We start from the raw sequence: 26,849 nt of genomic DNA, 5'->3' as shown, positions 1-26,849 counted from the left end.
GGCGATGAGCAGCGTCAGTGAGAGGGGGAGAAGGCGACAGAGGTCACGTGGCCACTGTGGGCGGGCGAAGACGAGCACAGGATCAAGAGGATGGCTAGGAGCACAGTGCGCTCCGCACTGTTGGGCTGGCCGGACCTTGCCCGTACTCGCTGCGGCGAGCTCCGGCGTTGGCGAGTGCCAGGGAGGAGTTAAGAACGTTGAGACGATGATGGTGATGAGGGTTGGCATGGTTGGGCAGGCGGGGAAGCGAGCACGAGCAACAGAGGCTCGGGCGCGTCGGCTGCATGCCAGCAAGCCTGGACGAACGCGGTCACTGCGTGAACTATGACATCAGGTCGATCTAAGCAAAAACTCAATGTATGGCATGTTGTTCGTGGTAGTTTTGAGTGTTACCACGATTTGGTTTGGATCCAGGTGCAGTAGAGAAGTTTTCACACACCAAGTAAGTTTCTGATAAGTAACTTGATGATGTTACTTTGGTCAAATGTCTTGGAGTTTGAAGCTGTGCTTTGGAGGCTAGTGATAAGTTACTAAGGTAAAGATACACAAGAAAGTTCAGGTCAAATGGAGCAAGTAAAATGGTAGTTGTTGTAGAAACCACCATTTCTGTCCAGAATAGAAAAGATTTTCTGTAGCAAAGATATTCCAAAAAGTGATGAAATATTTTTGCTCAGGAAGGTGCACTAGGGTTCACAGAATATTTGTGAATTATCTCATATTTTTCCGAGCCATAAAAATTGGGGTTGCTTTGAAGCAAACAGATCTGGCTTAGGGTTTTTGGAAAGAAAATGAATATTTTTCATTTAAGAAAATATTCCAAAGATTATTTTTGGGTGGGTCAGAAGTGAGATGATGATTTAGGAGGGAAGTAAAGCACTTGGGTGAAAGCCAAGGATGCCCAAGTGTTTAAGTCCATATGAAAAGATTCAGAAACTCCAAGTTTCAATAAATTTCAAATGAAAAAATCAAGAAAATAAGAAAGGGCAAAACCCAGGCTGTCACAAACCTCCCCCACTTAGAATGAATCTCGTCCTCAAGATTCGGTTGCTTGGGAAAACCACTCTGGATACTAATCCCTAAGGAATTCTTCCTGCTCCAAAGTTGCTTCTAACTCTGTGTGATTCTCCCACTGAACCTTGTAAAATTTTCTGACTTTACTGCGAGTGACCCTTTCCATCTGATCCAAAATTTTGAACTGTCTTTCTTCATAAGTTAAATCTTTTGCCAATTCTATCTCAGTGGTTGTAGTTCTTTTCTCAGGCGGGGATATGCATCATCTCAATTGCGAAACATGGAACACGTTGTGTATGTCTGCCAATTCCGGGGGTAGTTCCAGTTGATATGCAACCGTTCCCACTCGAGAAATAATCAAGAATGGACCAATGAATCTGGGTCCCAGCTTTCCACGAGTCTGAAATCTCTTGACTCCTTACATAGGAGTGACTCGAAGGTATGCGTGTTCTCCGGGTTCAAAACTGACCTGCTGATGTTTGGCATCATAATAACTCTTCTATTGAGATTTGGCCAATTGCGGTCTGTCTCGGATTTCCCTAACTTGTTTCTCAGCTTCCAACATGAGATCCGTTCCGAAGATACGGCTATCTCCAGTCTGAGACCAATTTAGAGGAGTGCGACACTTACGGCCATACAGAGCTTCGTATGGTGACATCTTTAGACTGGTCTGGAAACTGTTGTTATAAGAGAACTCGGCATACGACAAGCAGTCTTCCCATTTAGCACCTTTGGCTAGCACACAGGCTCGCAACATATCTTCGAGTATTTGGTTTACCCGCTCTGTCTGTCCATCTGTCTGAGGGTGATAGGCAGTACTATATTTCAGTGTTGTCCCCAAGGCTTGATGGAGACGGTACCAAAAAGCGGAGGTAAACAAAGAACCTCGGTCGGAAGTGATAGTTCGGGGTACTCCATGCAGACTGACGATCCTGGATACATACAGTTGTGCAAGTTCATTTGCTCTGTATCTGGTGCTGATCGGAATGAAATGAGCAACCTTGGTCAGGGTGTCTATTATAACCTAGATTGCATCCTTGCGTCGCTGAGTTCTAGGCAATCCTGTGATGAAATCCATGCAAACGTCATCCCATTTCCACTGTGAAACTGCAGCAGTTGGAGAAGTCCGGCTGGCTTCTGATGATCTGCTTTCACCTTGTTGCATATGTCGCAACAGGCTACAAAATAGGCAGTGTCTTTCTTCATTCCATCCCACCAGAATATTTTTCTAAGGTCCTCATACATTTTCGTACCTCCCGGGTGAATGGAATATGCGGATTCGTGGGATTTTGACAGGATTTTCTTCTTCAAGTCCGGTTGATTTGGCACACAAATGCGTCCACGGAATCGGAGGGTACGGAATTCGTCCTTGGAGAAGTCAGAGGCCTGCTTTGCCATCTAGCCCTTGGCACGTCTTTGTAGGTTGGTGTCAGCTGTCTGTGCCTTGCAGATCTCCATCTCAAGTGTGGGGGTAACTTCCAAAATATTAGCAAGGTCAGCCTCTATGATGACCAAGTTGAGCTGAGCGATCTCCTCTTGGAGTTTGGTGGGTAATGATTTTAACATGACATTTAAGCTGACGGGCTTTCGACTAAGCGCATCAGCAACTACGTTGGCCTTGCCTGGATGGTAATTTATTCCAAGGTCATAAGCCTTGACCAAGTCTAACCATCTTCGCTGACGGAGATTTAAATCTGGCTGAGTGAAAATGTACTTGAGGCTTTTGTGGTCGGTAAAAATTTGGCACCTTTTCCCAATGAGGTAGTGTCTCCAAATTTTTAATGCATGAACCACTGCAGCCAATTCCAAACCATGAGTAGGATAATTTCCCTCATGAGGTCATAGCTATCGCGATGCATATGCTACTACCTTGTTGTCTTGCATCAACACGCAACCAATACCTTGTCTGGAGGCATCGCAGTACACAACAAAGCTGCGATAAATGTCTGGAAGAGTCAATACAGGTGCGGTTGTCAGTCGTATCTTCAGCTCATTAAAAATCTTCTCACAGTCCTTTGTCCACTTAAACTTTGTATCCTTTTTTAGCAGCTCTGTCATGGGTTTAGCAATTTTGGAAAACCCTTCAATAAAATGACGTTGGTATCCATCTAATTCGAGGAAACTCCGGATCTATGTCACGGTCGTGGGTGGTACCCAATCGAGAACATAACTTTGCTCGGGTCCACGGCTATACCTTCGGCAGATAGTACATGTCTGAGAAACCCAACTTTCTTGAGCCAAAATTCACACTTACTAAACTTGGCGTATAGCTGATGGTCGCGGACCCGTTGTAGTACTGCTCGGAGGTGATCCTTGTGTTCTTCTTCACCCTTGGAGTAAATGAGGATGTCATCGATGAAGACTACCACGAATTTGTCGAGGAAGTCCATAAATACTTTGTTCATCATATGGATGAAGAAAGCTAGGGCATTGGTGAGACCTAAGGACATCACGGTATATTCGTAAAGACCGTACCGAGTAGTGAATGCGGTCTTAGGAATATCTTCCTTTTTACTCTTGAGCTGATGATACCCGGTCCGTAAATCGATTTTAGAGAACACCTTAGCCACACTGAGCTGATCAAATACATCATCAATCCTTGGCAGTGGGTATTTATTTTTTATGGTGACCTCATTAAGCTGGCGATAATCTATGCACATACGGAGACTACCATCCTTTTTGCCCACGAAAATTGCAGGTGATCCCCACGGCGAAGAGCTGGGATGAATATAACCTTTCTGGAGTAATTCGTCAAGTTGTTTCTTTAGCTCCACTAATTTAGATGAGGGCATCCGGTAATACTTCTTGTATAATGGTGCGGTTTCGGGCACAAGGTCTATGGAAAACTCGAGTTCCCGATCTGGTGGCATGCCTAGCAGTTCTTCTGGAAAGACATCAGGGTACTCACTGACCATAGGAATAAATTCCAATTCAACCACATCGGTGCACACTAATTCTGGCTTGGGTATATTCTTGCGAGCATAGAATTTGGTGAGCTGCCCATCCAGACTGGTCAGACTGACTTCTCGGGTTGCGCAGTTTATGCAAACTTGATATTTGGTCAACCAATTCATACCCAATATAATATCCAACTTTCCAGACTCAAGGATTATCAGAGATGTTGGAAAGCGGACCCCGTTGATATTGATCTCCAGATCACGGCAGACCAGATTGCTCTTGATTATGGATCCCGGGGTTTGTACCAGCATATTTTTGCCCAAAATTGTGCAAGGAAAATTGTTTTGGGCGGCAAAACTCCGAGAAATAAAAGAATGGGAAGCCCAGAGTCAAATAAACTTATGGCAGGTATGTCATTAACGGAAAACATACCAATGGCAACTTCTGGCTTTTCTTGGGCTTCATCGGCGGAGATATGATGCACGTGCCCGGTGAAGTTTTTCCTGGTTTGGCCGCGACTCCATAAAATTGACTTGCGGCCGGCTTAGGGCATTCATCTTATTGTTCTTGGGGCACTGCTTGGCATAATGTCCGTGCTGCCCGCAAATGAAACAAGAATTATTGCGCTGACGCTCCTCATGCATTGGATTGGTCACAATATTCTTGACTTGAGTGGTGGTCTTGTTAACATTCTGCTGCCAATTTGGCCTGTATTCCACCTGAGTCTGCTGCCAGGTACGAGCCTTTTGCACAGGTGGCCCATCCTTCTTTGGCTCAAACTTGCGCTTGTTGTTGTTAGCAGGCCTATTATCGGATATAAGCTTGTGCTCCCGTTCAGCAATGAACACCTTGTCCACCAGAGTTTGGAAATCCGTGAAATCAAACATACTGAGAGCACACCGAAGTTGCGGATTTAAACCTACAAGAAATCTGCCAATCTTCCTTTCTTCGGTGGCCACGTCATATAGAGAGTAACGGGCCAAATGATTGAATTTTTGCAGATATTCAGCCACAGACTGATTTCCTTGGACAAGCGCAAGAAATTCACGCTGCTTGGCCTTCATAAATCCAGTAGGGATATGATATTTTCGGAACTTGTACTTAAATTTCTCCCAGGTGATTTCCTCATCAATCGGCCACATGGCCTTTGTATTTTCCCACCGTATGGCAGCTGCGCCTTCAAGGTAATGAGTTACAAATTGAACTTTATCATTTCCTTCAGTACGGGCAATCTCAAGATTTTTCTCCATTGTGCGTAACCAATCATCTGCATCCATTGGGTCAACAATCTGACTGAAACTGGGTGGATTGGTCCTCTGAAAGTCTGACAGCTTTGAGTGATGACCATTCTGATTTCCATTCTACCCAACCATAGCTTGAACACTTCTCAATATTTCAGTAAGATCATTGTTCATTTTTTCTTCAAACATACGCAGAATTTGCTCGGTGGAGGGAGGATCAGGCGGTGGAGGTGGTGGCTGAATGTACGGCTCGGGAGAATGTCCTGCCTGTCGTGCGGAACGACGAACAAGAGTTCCCTCACGAACATTGCTACTGCTGCCTCCCCGCGTCATCCTATTGTGAATTTTTCCCAAGACAACACAATCGAGATGAGAAACACCCAAAAATAAAATTGGGGAAAAGCCAGCGACAAATCCAGGAAGAAAGTAGAAGAGCGAAAAAATAAGGTGAATAAAGTCTCAACATAATTATACATAGACTCATACATGAAAAGTAAACAACATGACTGGTTCACTACTCTCATACAAGTAACAAAACATCATGACTCGTACGACTACATCCATACATCATCCAGACAACTACGAATACTCAAAGATACTACTGCTCTGCTGGTGCTGCGGCATCCTCCCCTGAAGTGGTGTCGGATCCCGATCTGACGTGGTTAACGGAATCCTCCGGGTTAAAGGTAACACGACGGCGATGCCTCGAGGGCTCTCCCTCAGGGGCAGGGGTAGGATGAAGATCGGGGCTACAGGGGCAGCGAGAAGTGAGACCCACTCAGCAGAAGTACTGAGAGGGTTCGCGGCCGAGACGCCCGTGCTACTCGGGGGAGTAATTGGGAAAATAGGGGAGCTAGAACTGACTGGGACATAAGGGGTGAATCCCATTGAAGACGGAGTAGTGGCGGATCTAGAAGTGACCAAAGTAGTGGCTAAAGTAGTACGAGTACAAGTCAGCTCTCGAGCCAGCTCGTGGATCATGAGATAGCTAGCAGTGATATAACGAGCATGGTGGCTAGCAACACTATCAGACTCCGGATCAATGAGAGGGAAACGGACACGACCGTTGTCGTGCAGAGATGGGTAGTAGTAGAAACCTGGGTGGTTCTGCATTCGGACCTCGTTGTAGCGAAGCTCGACAAGGACCTCGAATGCAAGAAACTGGACAGCCTGAGAAGTGGTGGAGGCATAAATGCTCCGAGAAGTGCGAGTGTAAGAGCTGGAATCAGAACTAGTGCATAGAGTGAACATTGCGTGATACTTATATACTGAATCAGCTAGATGCTCCCAGTACACACGATAGACTGGGTCGTCTCCGAGAGGGTACAACCAACGCCACACGTGTACGGCATCAGCTGCAACTAGCAGGGATACGGCACCGGAGCCATCTACACCCACAACCATTAGCAGGTTAGCATAAAAATATATAAACTGAATGCATGCAACTCAATAATCAGCACAAATTACTACCGGCACTCAATTAAAACTCGTATCTAGCGCGTCATAGTCTAGCATGGCCTACAGTCAGCGCGACTCTAATACCAAGCGTTGTGGCACCCCGGCTCAGAGCGACCGGTTTACCATGCATTGCCAGCCCAGCGACCATGTCTTCTGGCAACACACAACATCTTGGTACAGAATAACAACCGCTTTATTGATACTAGCGGAACAGAGTTACATTACAATAGCTATCGAGGCCAAGCGGCACGCTCGGTGCGGCTGAAGAATATGTACATTATTTAGTGAACATAAAGGGGTCTCGATCCGAACAACTATGTGGCAGTGGAATAACGTCGTAGCGGAAGCTCCATATCACAGCGACACCGATGTGGACACGATCTAGACTCGAACATCACTCCTCTCCAACGATGCTTTGCTGAAATCTGGCATGACACGCTAGGTCAGTAAATTGAATGTACTTGCAAGCTCACAACAGGCATAATCATAATGACAAACAATATCATGATATTTAACCAATTATTAAAAATGCAACACTATATGTCAACATGCTGTAATCATGCTCGAACGTCCCTCGGGACAGCTTACCAACCGTGATCATCTCTAGATCACAAACACACCACCAAACTGGTCAAATCACAAACACACCACCAAAGTGGTCTTTCTCAAAAACAACTCGTGATCTTACGGCGATCACAACCACGACCATCATTTGGTCCCAAATGCCTCGATGGCCTTTCTGCCATCCATCAACAATGCAATGTTCATAGCTTAGTGTGCAATTTTTATTAAACGTTGACTCATGGTGGGACCTACTACGAGATGTCCATAACCGTGGACTCGGCTATCGATAGATTACACACTCTGCAGAGGTAGCACACTGTACCCACACCACGGAACCCATGGCCTTGCACTCCCATTCGGGTGGACCAATGGCATTCCGTCAAAACCCCTCCATTGCCACAGCACTCTCCCGGCCACTCCGACCCAAATCCCCAACGGGCTGGTCCTGGGTGGCCCCGTGTCTACCAAAGACACCCCGACCACCGTCGTGGTCAAAACACTCCCACTCGGGGACACTCCCACTCGGGGACTCGGTACCATAATCTCATCAACGAGCACACAAGATTATGTCTGCTTACCGGGCCAGGGCAAGCACGACATAACCTTCCCTAGATGGAGGCACCAACCAGAGGCCGTGTCAATGGACCGAATCAAGGCCTTCCCACAAAGGAAAATGTGGTTGCACTGGAAAGAAACTCGATTCAGCGGCACCATGACCCACTCAACGGTATATTCAAGTTGAGTTAAATTTAGGTTTAACTTTAAACTAAAAATGAGGAGTCTCATAGCATGCCATGAAATGCAAAACAACACATGCATCATATAGTGATAAAAATGACCGATGTCATCCTTATACACACCAAGCATAACGTCAACAACTCAAATTACTCTACTTGCTCAAATAACTCACAACTTAACCAAAATATTTTGCAACAAGTTTTATTGATTTCTTATGCAAGAAAGTAACTCCGATAAATTTCTCATATGCTTGTCAAAAATATTTCACTATCAACAAAAACATTCTGTAAGACAAGTAATATGATTAAACAAGTATTTAACAGAACATTTTCTAACAAATTTTTATCAATCTAAGAGGGCAAAAACATAGCTTTAAATAATTGCTAACATGCGTAAAAAAATTATTTCTAACATCACCTCAAATAAATCTTATCTTGCTTTATCCACTAAATTAGTTTCACCCATTCTGTAAATCAAGCATAACAACTAACCAATATTTAATAGAATATGAATAACTCCATAATCATTTAAATGCATGGATTAATCAATTCATTCAAGTAATAAAATCACAAATATTGAAATGGCACCATGAAAATGTTGCTGTGGCTTGCCTTAGTGCAGATGAGGTTCACAAGCCTCCTGGTGATCCTCAAGACAAGCTTCACCTTCTGAAAATAGTTTTAAACACAAAAAGAAAATATCAAGAACACTTATGAAAATCAACAGAAATTCTAGACACCTCAGAAAAATCTCATCCTTGGTGATATGCTAGATTTCTTATCAAAGAACACGATGCAAAAAGAATGAATTCATTTGGACTTATGGTTGAAAAGTTATAACTGTTTGAAGTGTTCTGTAAATTCAAATTAATTTGAATAAAAGAAATAGACTGGGGCGGGTGACGTCGAAGGCGTAAAGCCCAGGGGTGCCACCACTCGTACCGCTTCGCGCGCGTACTGAGTGGCTGACTAGCGGGCCCCGCTAGTTAGGTGGGGGAAGAGGGAGAAGGAAACAGAGGGGGCCGCGGCTTCACCAGAGCTCTCGCCGGCGACGAGGGCTCCTTGGCCCAAACGAGAGGGAGGGATGACAAAGGGGGTTGAGGCGCACCTGCCCGTACCCGTCGCGTAGCTAGGGGCGGTCGGACGGCGTCGGAATCAACCTTGCAAGCGGAGGCAGAACTTGGAGGTCGCCGGAGTTGAGGAAGACGGCGAGCAGAGGCCACTCCAGGGGCCCCAAGTGAGCGAGACGGCCTCACCGGAGAGAGGCGGAGGCCCTGGAGGGGTCGCCCAGGCCTGGGAGGGGCTGGAGCTACTGTGGCGACCACAGGTGATGAGGACATCAATACCATTGTTACACCCACAGCCCCTGCTGTTATATATACTAGACCAATTACTAGAGCTCGCGCACGACAATTGAATTATTAGGTACTTTCGTTTCTTGGTAACGATTCTAATGTTCATAAGAATATGATGCTGCCAAAGTTGGATACATTTGTTTTGCTTACAAATGAAGAGCCTAGCTTGGACAAGAAAGATGAACCTTGGAGCAAGTTCAAGCATTGAGATGATGGCATGCGCAAGGGGAACAAGAACGGAGTTACAAGTGATGATTCCAGGACTTCGAAGCCACCATAATGGGTGCATGAAGCCTTGGACAAAAGATCGCAGGTCCAAAAGATCTTCAAAAACTTTGCTAGGAAGGCCCAAAATCAATTTGAAGTGAAAATCAAGAAGGTTCGCAGTGACAACGGAACGGAGTTCAAGAACGCAAATGTGGACACCTTTCTTGATGAAGAAGGGATTTCACATGAGTTGCCGGCTATGTACACACCTCAACAGAATGGGGTTGTTGAGAGGAAGAACCGGACACTCATCGAAATGGCGAGAACGATGCTTGATGAGTACAAGACACCAAAGCACTTTTGGGTGGAAGCAGTTGAGATAGCTTGTCATGCAAAAAATCGCTTGTATCTTCACAAGCTACTCGGCAAGAGGGCGTACGAGCTCCTCACCGGTAACAAACCACAAGTTGGATACTTTCAAGTATTCGGCTCAAAGTGCTACATTCTTGATAAGCATCGTCGTTCTAAATTTTCTCCTAAGTCTCATGAAGGTTTCCTACTTGGTTATGGCTCGAACTCTCACACGTACCGTGTCTACAATAATTTCACCCGAAAGGTTGAACAGACGGTAGATGTGAAGTTTGATGAATCTAACGGTTTGCAAGTAGAGCAATTGCCAATTGATGTAGGAGACAAAGACCCTTCAGAAGCAATCCAAGACTTGTCTATTGGCAAGATTCGTCCAACGGAGGTGAAGGAGAGTACCTCGTCCATCCAAGTGGAAGCTTCTACCTCACGACAAGGTGAACCAAGAGTTGACACGGAAGCATCCACAAGTGGGACACACCAACATGAAGAAAACGAGGAAGTGCACCAAGATAAACGCCAACAACCTCTTTCTCCGCCATGAGAAGAGAACGACAACGTCAACAACAAAGAAGGCCAAGAAGAAGAACAAGATGAAGAAGATGTTCAACCAAGATCCAAGCAAAAGCTTTCACGAGTTCGAGCAAGAATTGCTAAAGACCATCCTGTCGAGCAAATCTACAATGATATCCAAACCGGGAGAATCACTCGCTCAAAAACTTGTTTAGCTAACTTTTGTGAACACTATTCATTCATCTCTAGCATTGAACCTATGAAGGTTGAAGCCATGCATGAAGAGCTACACAACTTTTAGAGAAATCAAGTTTGGACATTAGTTGAGAAGCCCGACAACAACCATCACATCATCGATACAAAAATGGGTGTTTCGCAACAAGCAAGATGAAGATGGACAAGTAGTTTGCAACAAAGCATGTCTCGTCGCCCAAGGCTACACTCAAGTCGAAGGTATTTACTATGGTGAGACATATGCCCCCGTTGCTAGACTTGACTCCATTCACATCTTACTTGCCTATGCTAATCATCATGATATCACCTTGTACCAAATGGACATTAAAAGTGCTTTTCTAAATGGTGAAATAGAGGAGGAAGCTTATGTTAAGCAACCTCCCAGATTTGTCAATCCTAAGAAACCTAATCATGTTTACAAACTTCACAAAGCTCTTTATGGTCTTAAGCAAGCTCCTAGAGCATGGTATAAATGCTTGACCAAGTTCCTTATTGAAAAAGGCTTTGAAATTGGAAAAATAGATTCTACTCTTTTTACTAAAAGGGTTAATGGAGAACTATTTGTGTGCCAAATTTATGTCGATGATATTATATTTGGATCAACTAACCCGCATTTTAGTGAAAAGTTTGGAAAGCTAATGTCGGAGAAGTTTGATATGTCGATGATGAGTGAACTCAAATTCTTTCTTGGTTTGCAAATCAAGCAAACTAAGAAAGGTACCTTTGTCTCTCAAACGAAGTACACCAAGGACTTATTCCAGAAGTTCAATATGCAAGAATGCAAAGGTATGACTACACCCATGCCTAGTAGTAGACATCTTGATTTAACCAAAGATCGTGAACCGGTTGATCAAAAGGTTTATCGCTCTATGATTGGTTAATCGTTATATCTATGTGCTTCACGTCCCGATATTATGCTAAGTGTGTGCATGTGTGCACGATATCAAGCCGCTCCTAAAGAATGTCATCTTAAGGCCGTGAAAAGGATAGTGAGATACTTAATCCATACACCAAATTTTAGCATTTGGTATCCAAAGAGGGCCTCCTTTGATCCTGTTGGCTACTCCGACTCGGACTATGCCGGTGAAAAGCTTGATAGAAAGTCCACTTCAGGTACTTTTCAATTTCTTGGTAGATCTCTTGTGTGTTGGTCTTCCAAGAAACAAAACTCGGTATCCTTATCCACCGCCGAAGCAGAATACATTGCCACTGGATCATGTTGTGCTCAATTACTTTGGATGACCCAAACACTTTAAGATTATGGGATATCTGTGAAACATGTTCCATTACTTTGTGATAATGAAAGTCCTATTAAGATTGCTCACAATCCCGTGCAACATTCTCGAACTAAGAATATTGAAGTTCGTCATCATTTCATTCGAGATCATGTTGCCAAAGGGGACATTAATCTTAAGCATGTTCGCACTGAAAAGCAGTTAGCTGATATATTCACGAAACCACTTGATGAGAAAGTGTTTTGCAGGTTAAGAGGTGAATTAAACATCATTGATGCTTGAAACTTGGAGTAGGAACTCCATCTGATACATGCAAGGCATGAGCCTATGACTAATCCTTGATAGTTATCTTATGTTGACTATCTTATGTCTTGGATATATTTGCACCTTGCATGTTATCTAAACCGTGTAGGTACTTGGATGAATCTAAATCTATGAAATTTCAACTCACTCACATCTTGAGCAATTTCTATATCACCAAGTCTCTACACAATGGTTGCTGAAGACAAGGAAGCACGCAACCATTCAAACATATCCTTTGACAAATTTTATATTGAGTTTCATGATTGTCATTTTGGATACACAAGTTCTCTTCCTTGCAAAAACTAACCCATGTAGGTAGATGAACTAAAACTCCAAGTGGTGCTCCCAACTCTTGATGAGCTACATCAACCTGGAGCAACCCACACAAGTTCAACTACATGATCATGATCAACGCCACCACCCAAGGTATGTTATTCCATCTTAGAGAAGCTTTACTCCAAGTCCTGAGTCAAAGCAACTCGACAAGATGTGAATACATCAAAAAGCTTAAACGAAAAATGGTAACCCCATTTTGAGCTTAAACGATGAGTATGACCTATGATCAAGTGATCTCACTTGACTCCTAAGTCAATATACTCTATCATAGGTGACTTTGTCGCCGACCAATTCTAGATGAAGTTCTCTTGTGTTCTTTTCTATGCTCTTGCATTTGTCTCATGCATATTTGTTTCCCTATTCAAAAAAAACTTCATCTAGACTCCTTTTTAGTTTCTTCTCTTTTATTTTCTGTTCTGCATCCCTTGCATCAAATTCATTGCAAATCTTTTAGTTAATTCCTTGCAAATCCTTGTGAGATCTTACTTGTCTAGTGAGCTGAGGTGACAAGTGTTTTCTCTGCGATGAACTCAGTCTCACCGGTCTGATGCTTTCATTTCAACCGAATCCTCTCGGTACAACCGAACCATACAACTCGGTATCACCGATTTCACTACAGGAAAGACACCTTGCCACTTGTTTCTACATTCTTTTTGATCCAGCTCCACTTAATGAATATTGTCCTCGACCAGCATCCCATTCAACTTGCTGCTTTGTTCTATGACTCAAGGACCAAACCCATCATGACAAAAATCCAGAAGAACCCTTCTTGGAAATTGATGTCAAAGGGGGAGAGAGAGATCACATCAAAGCTTAATCATATCTATAGGGGGAGAGAATACTCAAGGGAAGAACGAGTAATCAAGGACCCCAGATGCTTGGTGTTCAGGAGGAGAGAAGTCACATGTCTTCAAGAGGGGAAAGACATGTTCATATTTGCTCGTTTGCATTAGCTCTGTTTATTTCCTTTGAGCTCTGATTTTGCTCTGATTTTTTGTTCCCTATCTTCTCCCAGTATCCCATGCTAGATTCAGGGGGAGCAAGACATCTAAGGGAAGGAAATCCTTGAATTTATTTCACATCTTTACCTTTGGGGACATGTCTATATATCCAATGTGGTACTTAGTACTCACTCTACATGTCATCCCAGTCTTGGTACTCTTGTGGTTTCTTTTGTTTGCTCTAGTCAGTAGGTGTATCTGTGTTATCTAACCTTGTTTACGCAGGTTCATCCCATCCTAAGCCAACTCAAGACCACAAGGTAAGTATATGCATCACAGTCATGTGTATGAGAAATTCTTGCTGATGTACATACTGTTTGCAAGAAGGACTCATGAGCATGAAGGTACATTTCTCATATTCACATCATTTTCTCTGATGCATATAGCCAAGATACATGTAACACATTGCTTACTCTGTCATGTTTATGCGTTCACATGCTTCTATATTCCATATTCACACGATTGCATACATGTAGGGGGAGCCTATGCATGTTACATGTCTTTCCAAAGCTTTACTTACTATTCTCTATATCTTTATCTAAAGCTTTGATGTATGTTGTCATCAATTACCAAAAAGGGGGGGGATTGAAAGCACAAGTGCTCCCTAGGTGGTTTTGGTAATTAATGTCAACATGTCTCTTGTTGGACTAACACTTTTACCTAGTATGTTATAGATAAGTTCAACAATGAAGTGGCATGGGCTAGAGGATGTGGAACCCCTTCAAAATGCTAAGGACAAAGGATTGGCTCAAGCTCCAAGCTCAAGACTATACATTTTCTATTTTATTGATCCAAGATCACATTGAGTCCATAGGAAAAGCCAATACTATCAAGGAGGGATGAGGTGTTGCTTAATGAGGCTCTTGCTCAAAATGCTTAGTAATATGCTCCAAAGTCCTCAACTACTTTCTCACATCCACATATGACCTAAACCAAAAGTCAAACTCGGACCCACCGATTCTTTCTATCCGGCGCCACCAAGTTCAGATGTCATAGCCACTGCCACAAACCCTAGGCAAATCGGTCTCACCGATAGGGATCTCGGTCTCACCGAGATGGGATTGCAATCTCTCTGTATGGATCTATTACCAAAATCGGTCTCACCGAGTTTGCGTAATCGGTCCTACTGAGATTGCAATGTAAATTCTATGTTTCCATTTCGTAACATTTCGGTCTCACCGAAATGAGCGAATCGGTCCAACCGCATTTACTTGACCAACTCTTTGGTTAGCTTATTACCAAAATTGGTCTCACCGAGTTTGTGTAATTAGTCTCACCGAGATTACATTATGCCCTAACCCTAAACATATCGGTCCTACCGAGTTGCATGTCGGTCCCACCAAGAATCCTAACGGTCACTAGATTTGCTGAATCGGTCCGACCGAGTTTATCAATTCGGTCCCACCGAGATTGGCAAGTTGTGTATAACAGTTAGATTTTGTGTGGAGGCTATATATACCCCTCCACCTCCTCTTCATTCATGGAGAGAGCCATCAGAACGAACCTACACTTCCAACTTACTTTTTCTGAGAGAGAACCACCTACACTTGTGTTGAGGCCAAGATATTCCATTCCTACCATATGAATATAGATCTCTAGCCTTACCCAAGTTGCTTTCCACTCAAATCTTCTTTCCACCAAATCCATATCCTGTGAGAGAGAGTTGAGTGTTGGGGAGACTATCATTTGAAGCACAAGAGCAAGGCGTTCATCATCAACACACCATTTGTTACTTCTTGGAGAGTGGTGTCTCCTAGATTGGCTAGGTGTCACTTGGGAGCCTCCAACAAGATTGCGGAGTTGAACCAAGGAGTTTGTAAGGGCAAGGAGATCGCCTACTTCGTGAAGATCTACCGCTAGTGAGGCAAGTCCTTCATGGGCGACGGCCATGGTGGGATATACAAGGTTGCTTCTTCGTGAACCCTTCATGGGTGGAGCCCTCCGTGGACTCGCGCAGCTGTTACCCTTCGTGGGTTGAAGTCTCCATCAACGTGGATGTACGATAGCACCACCTATAGGAACCACGTCTCAAAAATCTCCGTGTCTCCAAATTGCATTTGCACACTCCAATCCCATCCTTTTACATTCTTGCAAGTTGCATGCTTTACTTTCTGCTGCTCATATACTCTTTGCATGCTTGCTTGATATGTATTGTGTTTGTTAAACTTGTGCCAAAACTCCACTTCAACTTAAAGAAATTAAAAACTGCAACTTTTGGCACTTAGTGTCTAATCACCCCACTCTAGACACTTCTTCTCGATCCTTTCACTAAGCCCCCGAGTGGGAGGATTGCTCTTCACTCGGTAGGATTTGAAACTTAGGCGAATCAGGTTCGTAGCTAAGCCACCCACTGGGGGTTACAACAATCATTTAGGAGAAGGTAAAACTGCGTCTTTGATAAACAAACTGAAAAGGTACTTCTTATTACGTCTCATCAGTCCGAATGCTTAAGTATAAAAATGGTGGAGTAGCTCCGCATTCCAAATGTGTGGCTCGTCTTTCTTCTGTTCCACATTGTAGAGGTGATACGCTCCATTGTGGAGCACTTTAGTGATGATGAAGGGACCTTCCCAAGCAGGAGCAAGCTTGTGAGGCCGTTGCTGAACCACTCGGAGCACAAGGTTTCCTTCCTGAAATGCTCGACCTTTCACGTTTTTGGAATGGAACCGACGGAGATCTTGCTGATAAATGGTCGACCAGATCAATGCCAGCTCTCTTTGTTCTTCCAGAAGGTCAACAGCATCTTGTCGAGATTGTTTTGCTTCAGTTTCTGAGAAAAGTTCTACTCGGGGCGCGTTGTGAAGCAAATCACTCGGCAGCACGACTTCAGCCCCATAGACCATGAAGAAGGGAGTCCGGCCAGTCGATCGATTTGGTGCTGTTCTCAATCCCAAAAGGACTGAGGGTAACTCGTCTACCCAAGCACATGCCGCATGCACGAGGTCACGCATAAACCGGGGTTTCTGCCCTTGGAGGATCAAACCATTTGCTCTCTCTGCATGCCCATTCGACTGTGGATGCGCGGCAGACGCGTAGTCGACTCGAGTTTCTTGGGAGGCGCAGAATGCTCTGAACTCATCAAAATCAAAGTTGGAGCCATTATCTGTGATAATACTATGAGGGACTCCATATCTGAATGTCAGCTCTCTGATGAAACTAATGGCAATGCTTGAATCAAGATTCTTGATAGGCTTGGTTCGATCCATTTAGTGAAGTTGTCGACTGCTACAAGCAAATGAGTGAAACCACTTCTGTCGGTCCTCAGGGGTCCAACCATATCCAATCCCCAAACATCAAACGACCAAACGAGTGGAATGGTCTTCAGGGCTGATGCAGGCTTGTGAGACATGTTGGAGTAGAACTGACAGCCCTCACACTTGTTGAATATTTATTTTGCCATTTCATTTGCTCGCGGCCAGTAGAAACCCGCTCGGTATGCTTTGGCCACGATGGCCCGAGAGGACGCATGGTGACCACAGGTCCCTGAGTGGATATCATTTAGAATCATTCGACCTTCTTCTGGAGTGATGCATCGCTGATCAACTCCAGTAACACTCTCTCTATAAAGTTTTCCACCTATCATGGTAAAGGCTTTGGATCGTTGAACAATCTGACGAGCCTCATCTTCATCCTCTGGAAGTTCCTTCCTGAGTAGATAAGCAATATATGGCACTGTCCAGTCGGGATTGACGACTAAAACCTCCATGATCAAGTTGACCATGGCTGGGACTTCGACTTCAGTTGAATCAATAGAACTTTTTGGTTGTGGGGGCTCTTCTGTGAAAGGATCCTCTTGAACTGATGGAGTGTGGAGATGCTCCAAGAACACATTGCTGGGAATAGGCTCGCGCTTGGAGCCTATCATCGCCAGATCATCAGCTGCTTGATTCTTGACTCGGGGTATGTGTTGGAGCTCTAACCCCTCAAACTTCTTTTCCAAATTCCTCACTGCATTGCAATAGCCAGTCATAGCTGGGCTCTTGATGTCCCATTCCTTCATCACTTGATTGACCACTAAATCTAAGTCGTCGTAAACCATTAGGCGACAGATGCCGAGTGAAATGGCCATATGCAATCCGTACATAAGTACCTCGTATTCAGCTTCATTATTGGAGGAATCAAAGTGAATATAGAGAACATAACTGAGTTTGTCACCTCGTGGGGATACGAGGACTACCCCAGCACCAGAACCATTCAGCATCTTGGACCCATCAAATAACATAGTCCAATGTTTCGAGTGAATTTGAGTCGGTTGTTGCTCCTCACTCCACTCAGCGAGGAAATCTACTATTGCTTGGGACTTGATTGCTTTCTTTGCCTCAAACTTGATATCCAACGAAAGGAGTTCAATCACCCACTTCGCCACTCCACAAGTTGCATCTCTTGTTCAGAATTTCTGATAATGGAGCATCACTAACGACTGAAACCGAGTGAACCGAGACATAGTGTGCAACTTTCTTTGTCATCAAATAAATTCCATGAACAAGCTTCTGATAATGCGGATATCTCTGCTTGGACGGAGTCAAGACTTCATAAATATAGTACACTGGGCGCTGAACTTTGTAGGCTTTGCCTTCTTCTTCCCGCTCGACCATGAGCATTGTACTGACAACTTGTCCAGTGGCTGCAGTATAAAGCAGTAAAGGCTCTTTGCTGATTGGGGCAGCAAGCACCGGCTGGGTGGAAAGCAGAGCTTTGAGCTCTACAAACGCTGCATCAGCTTCAGGAGTCCACTCGAACTTGTCAGATTTCTTCATCAATCGGTAAAGAGGTAATGTCTTTTCACCGAGACAAGAAATGAATCGGCTCAATGCAGCCAAACAACCAGTAAGCTTATGAACATCATGCACATGCACGGGGTGTTTCATTCAGAGAATGGCACCAAATTTCTCTAGGTTTGCGTCAATCCCTCATTCGGAAACGAGGAAACCGAGTAACTTTCCACCCGGGACCCCAAATGTGCACTTCGATGGATTAAGCTTCATATCATATCTTCTCAGATTGGCAAATGTTTCGGCGAGGTCAGTCAGTAGCTCGGAACCTTTACATGACCTGACCACGATGTCATCCATGTATGCTTCCACATTCTAACTGATTTGAGTGAGCAGGCACTTCTGAATCATGCGCATGAATGTGGGACCAGCATTCTTGAGACCAAAGGGTATGGTTACATAGCAAAAGCACCCGAAATGGGTGATGAAAGCTGTTTTTATTTCTTAGGGTCCATACAGTCGCATCTGATGGTACTTGGAATAAGCGTCCAAGAAGGACAAATGCTCACATCCCGTAGTCGAGTCGATGATTTGATCGATGCGGGTAGAGGGAAATGATCTTTTGGGTAGGCCCGATTGACATGCTTGAAGTCGATACACATGCGAAGTGAATCATCTTTCTTGGGGACCATGACAACATTGGCGAGCCACTTGGAGTGATATATCTCGCGGATGTACTTAGCTGCCAGAAGCCGAGCCACCTCTTCACCAATTGCCTTCCTCTTCTCCACGGCCGACCGACGGAGATGCTCTATGACAGGTTTTGATTTCGGGTCGACTCGCAAACGGTGCTCAGCCAGTCCTCTGAGTACACCTGGCATGTTAGAAGGCTTCGATGCAAAGATGTCCCAGTTCTCACAGAGGAACTGGATGAGCGCTTCTTCCTATTTGCTGTCGAGTGTTGTTGATATATGAGTCGGAGCAGCATTAGGATCGGTCGGGTGAATGTGAACTTGCTTTGTTTCACCAGATGACTGAAATGCGGATTCTGAAGCAGGCTTCTTGGCACGTAACAAATCACTCGGATCTGCATTCTTCTGGTACTCTTGCATTTCCACTGCTGCCATCTGTTCATTGGCAATCTTTGGGCCGTTCTGGAGACACTCTTCCACTCTCTGCCAATTACCAGTGATCGTGATCACACCCTTGGGACCAGGCATCTTTAGCTTGAGGTATACATAACATGGTCGAGCCATGAAGCGGGCATATGCAGGTCTGTCCAGAATAGCATGAGAAGCACTATGAAAATCGACAACTTCACATGTCAACTTTTCTTTGCGGTTCGAATCACCGAAAACCACGTCAAGAGTGATCTAGCCGAGTGAATCAACTTTTTTCCCAGGGATAACACCGTGGAAGCGCATATTGCTTTCATTGAGCTTGGACATGGGAATGCCCATCTCTCGAAGAGTCTCAGCATACAAAATATTCAGGCCACTGCCACCATCCATCAGAACTTTGGTCAACCGAGTGCCACCAACGACTGGGTCGACCACCAATGCTTCCTGCCCTTGGGTAGCAACACGTGCCGGATGGTCAGATTGGTCGAATGTAATGGGAGTCTTAGACCACTTCCAATATGTTGTCGTTGACGGGGCAACCATGTTTACTTCTCTACTGAGGACTTTCAGTTGACTTTTGCTCTCAACGTCAGCAAAAATCACCAAAGTGGCATTAATATTGTGGAAACCATCATCCTCCTCTTGGCCCTCATCCTTATCAGATTCCTTCTCTTTCCCACTAGGTTAGCCCTCTCAGAATTGCTGGATAAGGAGTCGACACTATCGAGTGGTATGCTTGGGATAAATTAGGTTCCCCTCTTCATCCTTCTTGGTGTGTATATGACATGGCAAATCTAGCACATCATTTCCTGCTTGATCTTTCACTTTCTTGGGGATCCATGGCCCCTTAGGCTTTCCCTTGAACTTTCCTTGGGTTACAACTACGGCTTCACCAGGTCCCGCAGGCTCAGCTTTGCGCTTCTGTTTCTGTTTGGAATTCCATCCTCCGGTGTCTTGGGTGACTGGTTTGTTCTTGCCACTGCGGAGTCGGTCTTCTTCTTCACCGTTAGCGTACCGAGTGGCTATTTCCATCATTCAGGCCAGGGTCATATCTCCTGTCCGACCGAATTTCAGGTTAAGATCTCTGTACCGAACGCCCTCCTTGAAGGCGCAAACTACCTGGTGCCACGACACATTTTCCACTGTATGATGGAAAGTGGTCCATCTATGGATATAATCCCTCAAAGTTTCATTTGGTTTCTGAATGCAATGCTGCAATTCTGTCAGCTCCGCGGGCTGCTTGAAGGTGCCCTCAAACGTCCTAACAATCACTCGGGCCAACTCTTCCCAATTGAATATACTGCCAGGAGCCAACTGATTCAACTATGCCCTGCCTAACCCTTCCAACATCAGAGGAAGATGTTTCATGGCTACATCATCATTACGACCACCAATCTGAACAGCCACTCGGTAGTCCTCCAACCAAGTGTCAGGTTTGGATTCACCAGTAAACTTACTTACTCCAGTCGCCAACCTGAAGTAGGGAGGGATTTCCGCGGCCCTGATGGCTCTGCTGAAACATTCAGGTCCAGATACATGCAATCGGCTGCTTGTTGGACGATCTTTGGCCTGTCCTTCTTGGTGAGCTCTGTTTCGGTCGACCAGACCCTGTACCAAAATTGACCTTGCATCAAATCCGGGTTCTCTGGGGTCGACTGGAAGTCCTCGCTCGTCACCATATGGACGCCTGTCATCGTGTTGCCGGGCTGCAAACAATCCGCCCCTCGGAGGGGGCCTGGGCACTCGATGGCGGTCTTCATGGCCGAACCGATGATCATATTGCTCGTGGTTTCGACCCAGGTACTGCTCTTGATGGTTCCCACGTCCCTCACGCCGCAGAGGCGATATTGGGCTGTGAGTCGATTGGACTGTATCCGCCACTACAGACCTGCTATGGACGCCTGTCATCGTGTTGCCGGGCTGCAAACAATCCGCCCCTCGGAGGGGGCCTGGGCACTCAATGGCGGTCTTCACGGCCGAACCGATGATCATATTGCTCGTGGTTTCGACCCAGGTACTGCTCTTGACGGTTCCCACGTCCCTCACGCGGCAGAGGCGATATTGGGCTGTGAGCCGATTGGACTGTATCCGCCACTACAGACTTGCTATGGATCCTGTTGTGAGACTGAGATACAGATGTGTTCTGTTCTCCTGTTGCCCGGAGCAACCTCGGATCTGCATCAAACCCCTTCCAGCCTCGGATTGGGACGAATGAATCGACTCTACTATACAGGCAGCAACTGTAAGATTCTGAATCGGAGTGTGGTACACCTGAGGTTTAGGCGGGAACAATTGTCGCGGTCGTCGACTGGACTCAGGGATCTCTCGTCGAGCACATTCATCGAGTGAATACTAAAGGTTCTCCAGCCGTGTGCGCTCAGCCAAAGTGGTCAGGCGCGAAACCTCCAAGGCCCAAGCCTCGGAGGTCTCCCCGAGGATGGGAGTGTGGAGTGCCTCCATGTTGCGATGGTGCAGTTCAGCCCTCTGTTCCGAAGTGAGGGCTTTGGGATGGTATTCCTCGTGAACACGCGACGGATCATCGCTGCCATCGCCACCGTCATCGTGACGGAAACCAGGCGGGCTGCGTGGCGTGTCGACCATCAAGACTTCCGCCATAGGGTCACTGCTGTCGCACTCGGACAGGGTCCCAATGGAGCCAATCGACAGGTCGAAAAGCCCCTATAAAGATTCGTCGGGCTCGATTGCCACGACTTGAGGGGTGGCTGACTGACGGGCGACCACATGCTTTACCCACCACTGAAGCCGTGATGGACCAGATCACTTGCGGCGACGAGCAGCGGGGAGCGAAGACGCTGCGGGAACCGACTGATATTGGGTTGATGGCTGCCGCAGAAGGACATCGAGGACACACGCACGAAAGTGCATCGCCCCGCAGACGGGGAGCGTCTTGACGTAGAGGGGGGGCCTCTTGGAGCCAGGCGGAGTCGTCGGCGATGAAAACGAGCGCGCCGAGACAGATCTCGCGGCCCTCAGCCAAACCACCGCCAGAAACCATGATGATGGGATCAGAAAAAATGCAACCTCACTGGAAGTCGCTAAGACACCTGCCCCATGGTGGGCACCAACTCTGTGGTTCTAAGTCTGAGAGTAGAATAGGGGGTACGTAAGAGGAGGCAAGATCCTAACTATGATGAGGTTGTGCACGCAAGATTTACGAGTTTAGGCCTTTCTCGGAGGAAGTAAAAGCCCTACGTCTCGGTGCCCGGAGGCGGTCGACTGGATTATGCGTGAAGTTACACGGGGTGAAAACCCTTGTGACAGTGGAGGGGGGTGGCTTATATAGAGTGCGCCAGGACCCCCAGCCAGTCCATCTTACAAGGGCTTCAATGTACATTAAGGTCAGACGTTACTGATAACGCCAATAATAAAGACATATAAATTATCATAAAGACTAGGAAGTGAATGCCTGACTGTTGCCATCCTGAGTGACTTTAGACCTTCTGTACTTCGAGTGGTTTCTGGTATGGTCGAATGATTATATCCTGGTCGAATGGAATTGGGTTATCCGAGTGGAATTGTTGGTCGAGTGGGTTGCACTCTGAGGTGATTTCAGTCGGCAGTTGCTGCTACGCTTTTGAATGCCTTTGACTCTATGGCAGTTTCCTTGGGAACGGTTTTTAGGTCAGGCCTATTACCCTACCCTAGGTACATATCATCATCAACGGGAGTGGCCGCAGCGCATGCGCCTCCTCCCGGACAAGCCGACCAGGCCGCTACACTCAACGGAGCCACTGATCTTCGAGCACCACCACCGCGCGACCCTGCTGCCCCGGCGGTCATTCCACAGTAGCGTGGGTGGGGCGCCGCCGCCGCTGGCACCATCCGGAGCTAGGCAACGGTGCGGTCGATGTCATCGACATCCATGCCAAGTACGGCACGGAGGCCATGGCATGAGCTCAGCTATTATTGAGGTTCCCACCTGCAGCCGAGCAGATGGATGAGTGGCGTGCCACCATCCAAAGCCTCCTTTGTTTCGCTGAATCTGGGGGCTCGCGACGAGCTTGCCTACTACATACTCCCCAAGCAACAGCCATCGCCTGTGCCGATAGTCGTATGAAGGGGGCCGTCCCCACGGTTCAGTCCCTTCCACGGTAGTCGGCGAGGGCGCAACAGACTCAAGACCCTGACGATGTCTCCATGGCCTCTTGTGACCCTCGAGCACGTCCAGGACAACATCGAACCCCGGAAGATAGCAAATGGGGGGATGCACACATCGTCGCCGAACAACACCGTGACAATCCCTGCCGGACCGACGGGTGCGACAGCCTCAACATCGACGAACCTGCGCTCGGTGTTGGTGGGTGCCTCCCCTTCGAGGTTGGCTGCCCTGCCTTTACACGAGAGTTGCGGCAAGTCTGTTGGACGCCGTTCGCACGTTCAAGCTAAAGATACCTGAGAAGTACGACGGGAGGCTGAACCCGGCAGAGTGTTTGAGCATCTACACCATCGCTGTTTAGGCTGTCGGGGGAAGAGATGATAAGGTGTTTGCCAACTACTTCCCTTTGGCCCTCAAGTCCAATGTGAGGTCTTGGCTGATGCACCTGCCAGAGAACTCCATTTTGTCATGGGCCGACTTATGCCACGAGTTCATCGGTGCCTTCACCGGTGGCCACCAAGAGTCCGGTAGGCCCAGCGACCTGCGGCATCTCCAGCTAAAGGAAGGGCAAACCCTCCGTAAGTATTTGCAGAGATTCAGTGAAGTTCATAGAAAAATTCCAAATATCCATCCGGTAGATGTTATAGAAGCTTTCTGGTCCAATGTGCGCAACCACAACATTTGTTCCAAAATGAACGTGCGGTTGCCCAAGACTATGAAAGAACTATATACACAGGTGGATAAATGTGCCCGGATGGAAGAAGGAAGAAAATTGCCCGGCGAGGAAGATTGCATTAATGTTGATTCAGTGGATGAGGATGAATCTACCAGTCAGAGGAAGGGCAAGAAGCGCAGTAAGAAGCCAAGAGATAAGGTTGTGATGACTATAGAAGGATCGGGCACACATATTACTGGCAAGAAGGCCAAAGTTGTGGACACCGGCAAGGAAGCTGTCGTGTGCACTACTAGACGGGAAGCCGTTGCCGCGGAAAAAGTTGGGAAAGGTGACGGGCCATACTGCAAGATCCACCGGACCAAGAACCAGAGGGCAGAGTATGATAAGTGTGATAAGGAAAAGGGTCAGAATGCTGCCGAGGCGGTGAAGCAAATCGCCCCAGCAAACCCTTTTGGAACCAAGGAAAACTTGCCAGGGGCCAAGAGAAGGAAACCTGTGACGATGACAATGATGGAGGGGATGAAGAGGAAACTAGTGAGCAGGAATTTCAGAAGGCCACTGACGCCCTATGCATTGATGGAGGTGCACCTTTGCACACCTCTCATCGCCAACTCAAGCGATGGGCACGAGAGGTCAATGCTGTGGAACCAGCGTCAGAGGCCTGGAAGCCGCTCAAGTGGTCCCGCATGCCCATCATCTTTGATGAGGAGGATCACCCTTGCCGCACCACAGCGTAGGGTGTTTGCTGTTGTTGGTCTCCTCAACAATTCGAACCTCAAGGTAACAAAGATGTTAGTGGATGGTGGGTCCGGGTTGAATCTGATTTTCCCAGTAGTTATCAGCAAGCTTCAGATAGGAGAAGAGGAGCTAGAGGCCACCGGCACGTTTCAAGGAGTTAACCCCGGTAGGAGTCAAACTAAGGGGAAGATCACGTTGCCGGTGACGTTTGGGGGAGAGTTGAACTTTTGAACTGAGAAGGTTGTGTTTGATGTGGTTGACCTCCCCCTGCCGTACAATGGGATTCTTGGACGACTAGCCCTGGCCAAGTTCATGGAAGCATCCCACTATGCTTACAACACCCTAAAAATGCATGGGCCATTGGGAGTCCTCACTATCCCGTCAGATGAGAAGGATGCAATTATCTGTGTGGACAAGATGTATCGGGATGCAATGGCAATAGAGGCTGCAGCGGCAGCAGTTCCCACCAAGGAAAGCAAAGGAAAGAAGAGGGATTGTAGGACCTCCAGCAAGGAGTCCGAGAAGCATGCCCCCTCCGAGTGCACGGCACCCGTTGACGATGTGCTGGAGTGTTCCAAGAGCAAGAGATCCAAGGTTGCTACACCCCAAGTAAAGAAGGTCCCAGCAGGGTTGGCTGGCGTTGATGGCACTTTCACTATTAGTGCCACCCTTGATGATAAATAGGAAAGCTCACTCGTTGCCTTCCTGCGGGCGAATGACAATGTGTTTGCTTGGCAACTATCTGATATCCCCGGTGTTGCCAGGGAGGTAATTGAGCACCACCTTGCTGTCTGCTCACATGCCCGACCTGTCAAGTAGAAAGTATGGAAGCTGGCCTTGGAGAGGCAGTAGTTCATTGCCAAAGAGATCAAGAAGTTGGAGGTAGCTGGTTTGGTCAGAGGAGTATTGCATCCTACATGGTTGTCAAATCCATTAGTGGTCCGGAAAGCTAATGGGAAGTGGAGGCTTTGCATTGATTTCACGGACCTCAACAAAGCTTGCCCGAAGGACCCATTTCCCTTGCCGCACATCGACCAAATCGTGGATTCTACTTCGGGATGTGATTTGCTCTCCTTTCTGGATGCATACTAAGGATATCATCAGATCTTCATGTCCAAGGAAGATGAAGAGAAGACATCACTCATCACTCCATGTGGTACGTACTACTTTGTCCGCATGCCATTCAGATTAAAGAGTGTCAGGTCCACTTTTGCAAGGGCAGTCCAGATTGGGTTTGAGCCACAGTTGCACAGAAATGTAGAAGCTTATATAGACGATATTGTGGCCAAAACCAAGGATAAGGCCACCCTTATCCAGGATTTGGAAGAGACATTTGCTAATCTGCGCAAGATCAATCTGAAACTTAATCCAGAGAAATGTGTATTTGGTGTTCCCTCCGACAAGCTACTTGGGTTCTTCATGTCCCATCGGGGGATCGAAGCCAACCCCAACAAGATCAAGGCCATTGAGCAGATCCAACTGCTAAGGACAATTAAGGATGTGAGGCGCTTGACGAGATGCATTGCCGCACTGAGCAGATTCATGTCCAAGTCTGCCGAGCATGCCCTATAGTTCTTCAAGGTTTTGAAGAAGGCGGGACCTATGAAGTGGACCCCAGAAGCAGAGGCAGCTCTACAAGAGTTGAAAGCCTACCTATCGTTTGTGCCCACCTTGGTTGCACCCAAACCCCAAGAACCATTGTTGCTATACTTAGCGGCAACCAACCAAGTGGTCAGTGCGGCTTTGGTAGCGCAGCGAGAGATGGATGAGGCAGAAAGTAGCCAGATCATGGTAGAGTTAGAAAAGGATCGGGACAGCAATGAGCACGACAATAAGAGCAACCCCAAGGACACAGCAAGGAAGAAAGTGGTGCAGCGCCTAGTGTACTTCGTCAGCTCCTTATTACAGGGGGCTAGATCGAGGTACTCTGGCGTGCAAAAGTTGATCTTTGGTCTCATTATGGCCTCAAGCAAACTGCACCATTACTTCCAAGCCCATGAGATTGTGGTTGTTACTCGTTTTTCGT

The sequence above is a fragment of the Triticum aestivum genome, chromosome 1A (assembly GCF_018294505.1).
Source record: "Triticum aestivum cultivar Chinese Spring chromosome 1A, IWGSC CS RefSeq v2.1, whole genome shotgun sequence".
In the NCBI taxonomy this organism is placed as follows: domain Eukaryota; kingdom Viridiplantae; phylum Streptophyta; class Magnoliopsida; order Poales; family Poaceae; genus Triticum; species Triticum aestivum.
Note: the sequence above shows the minus strand (reverse complement) of the source record.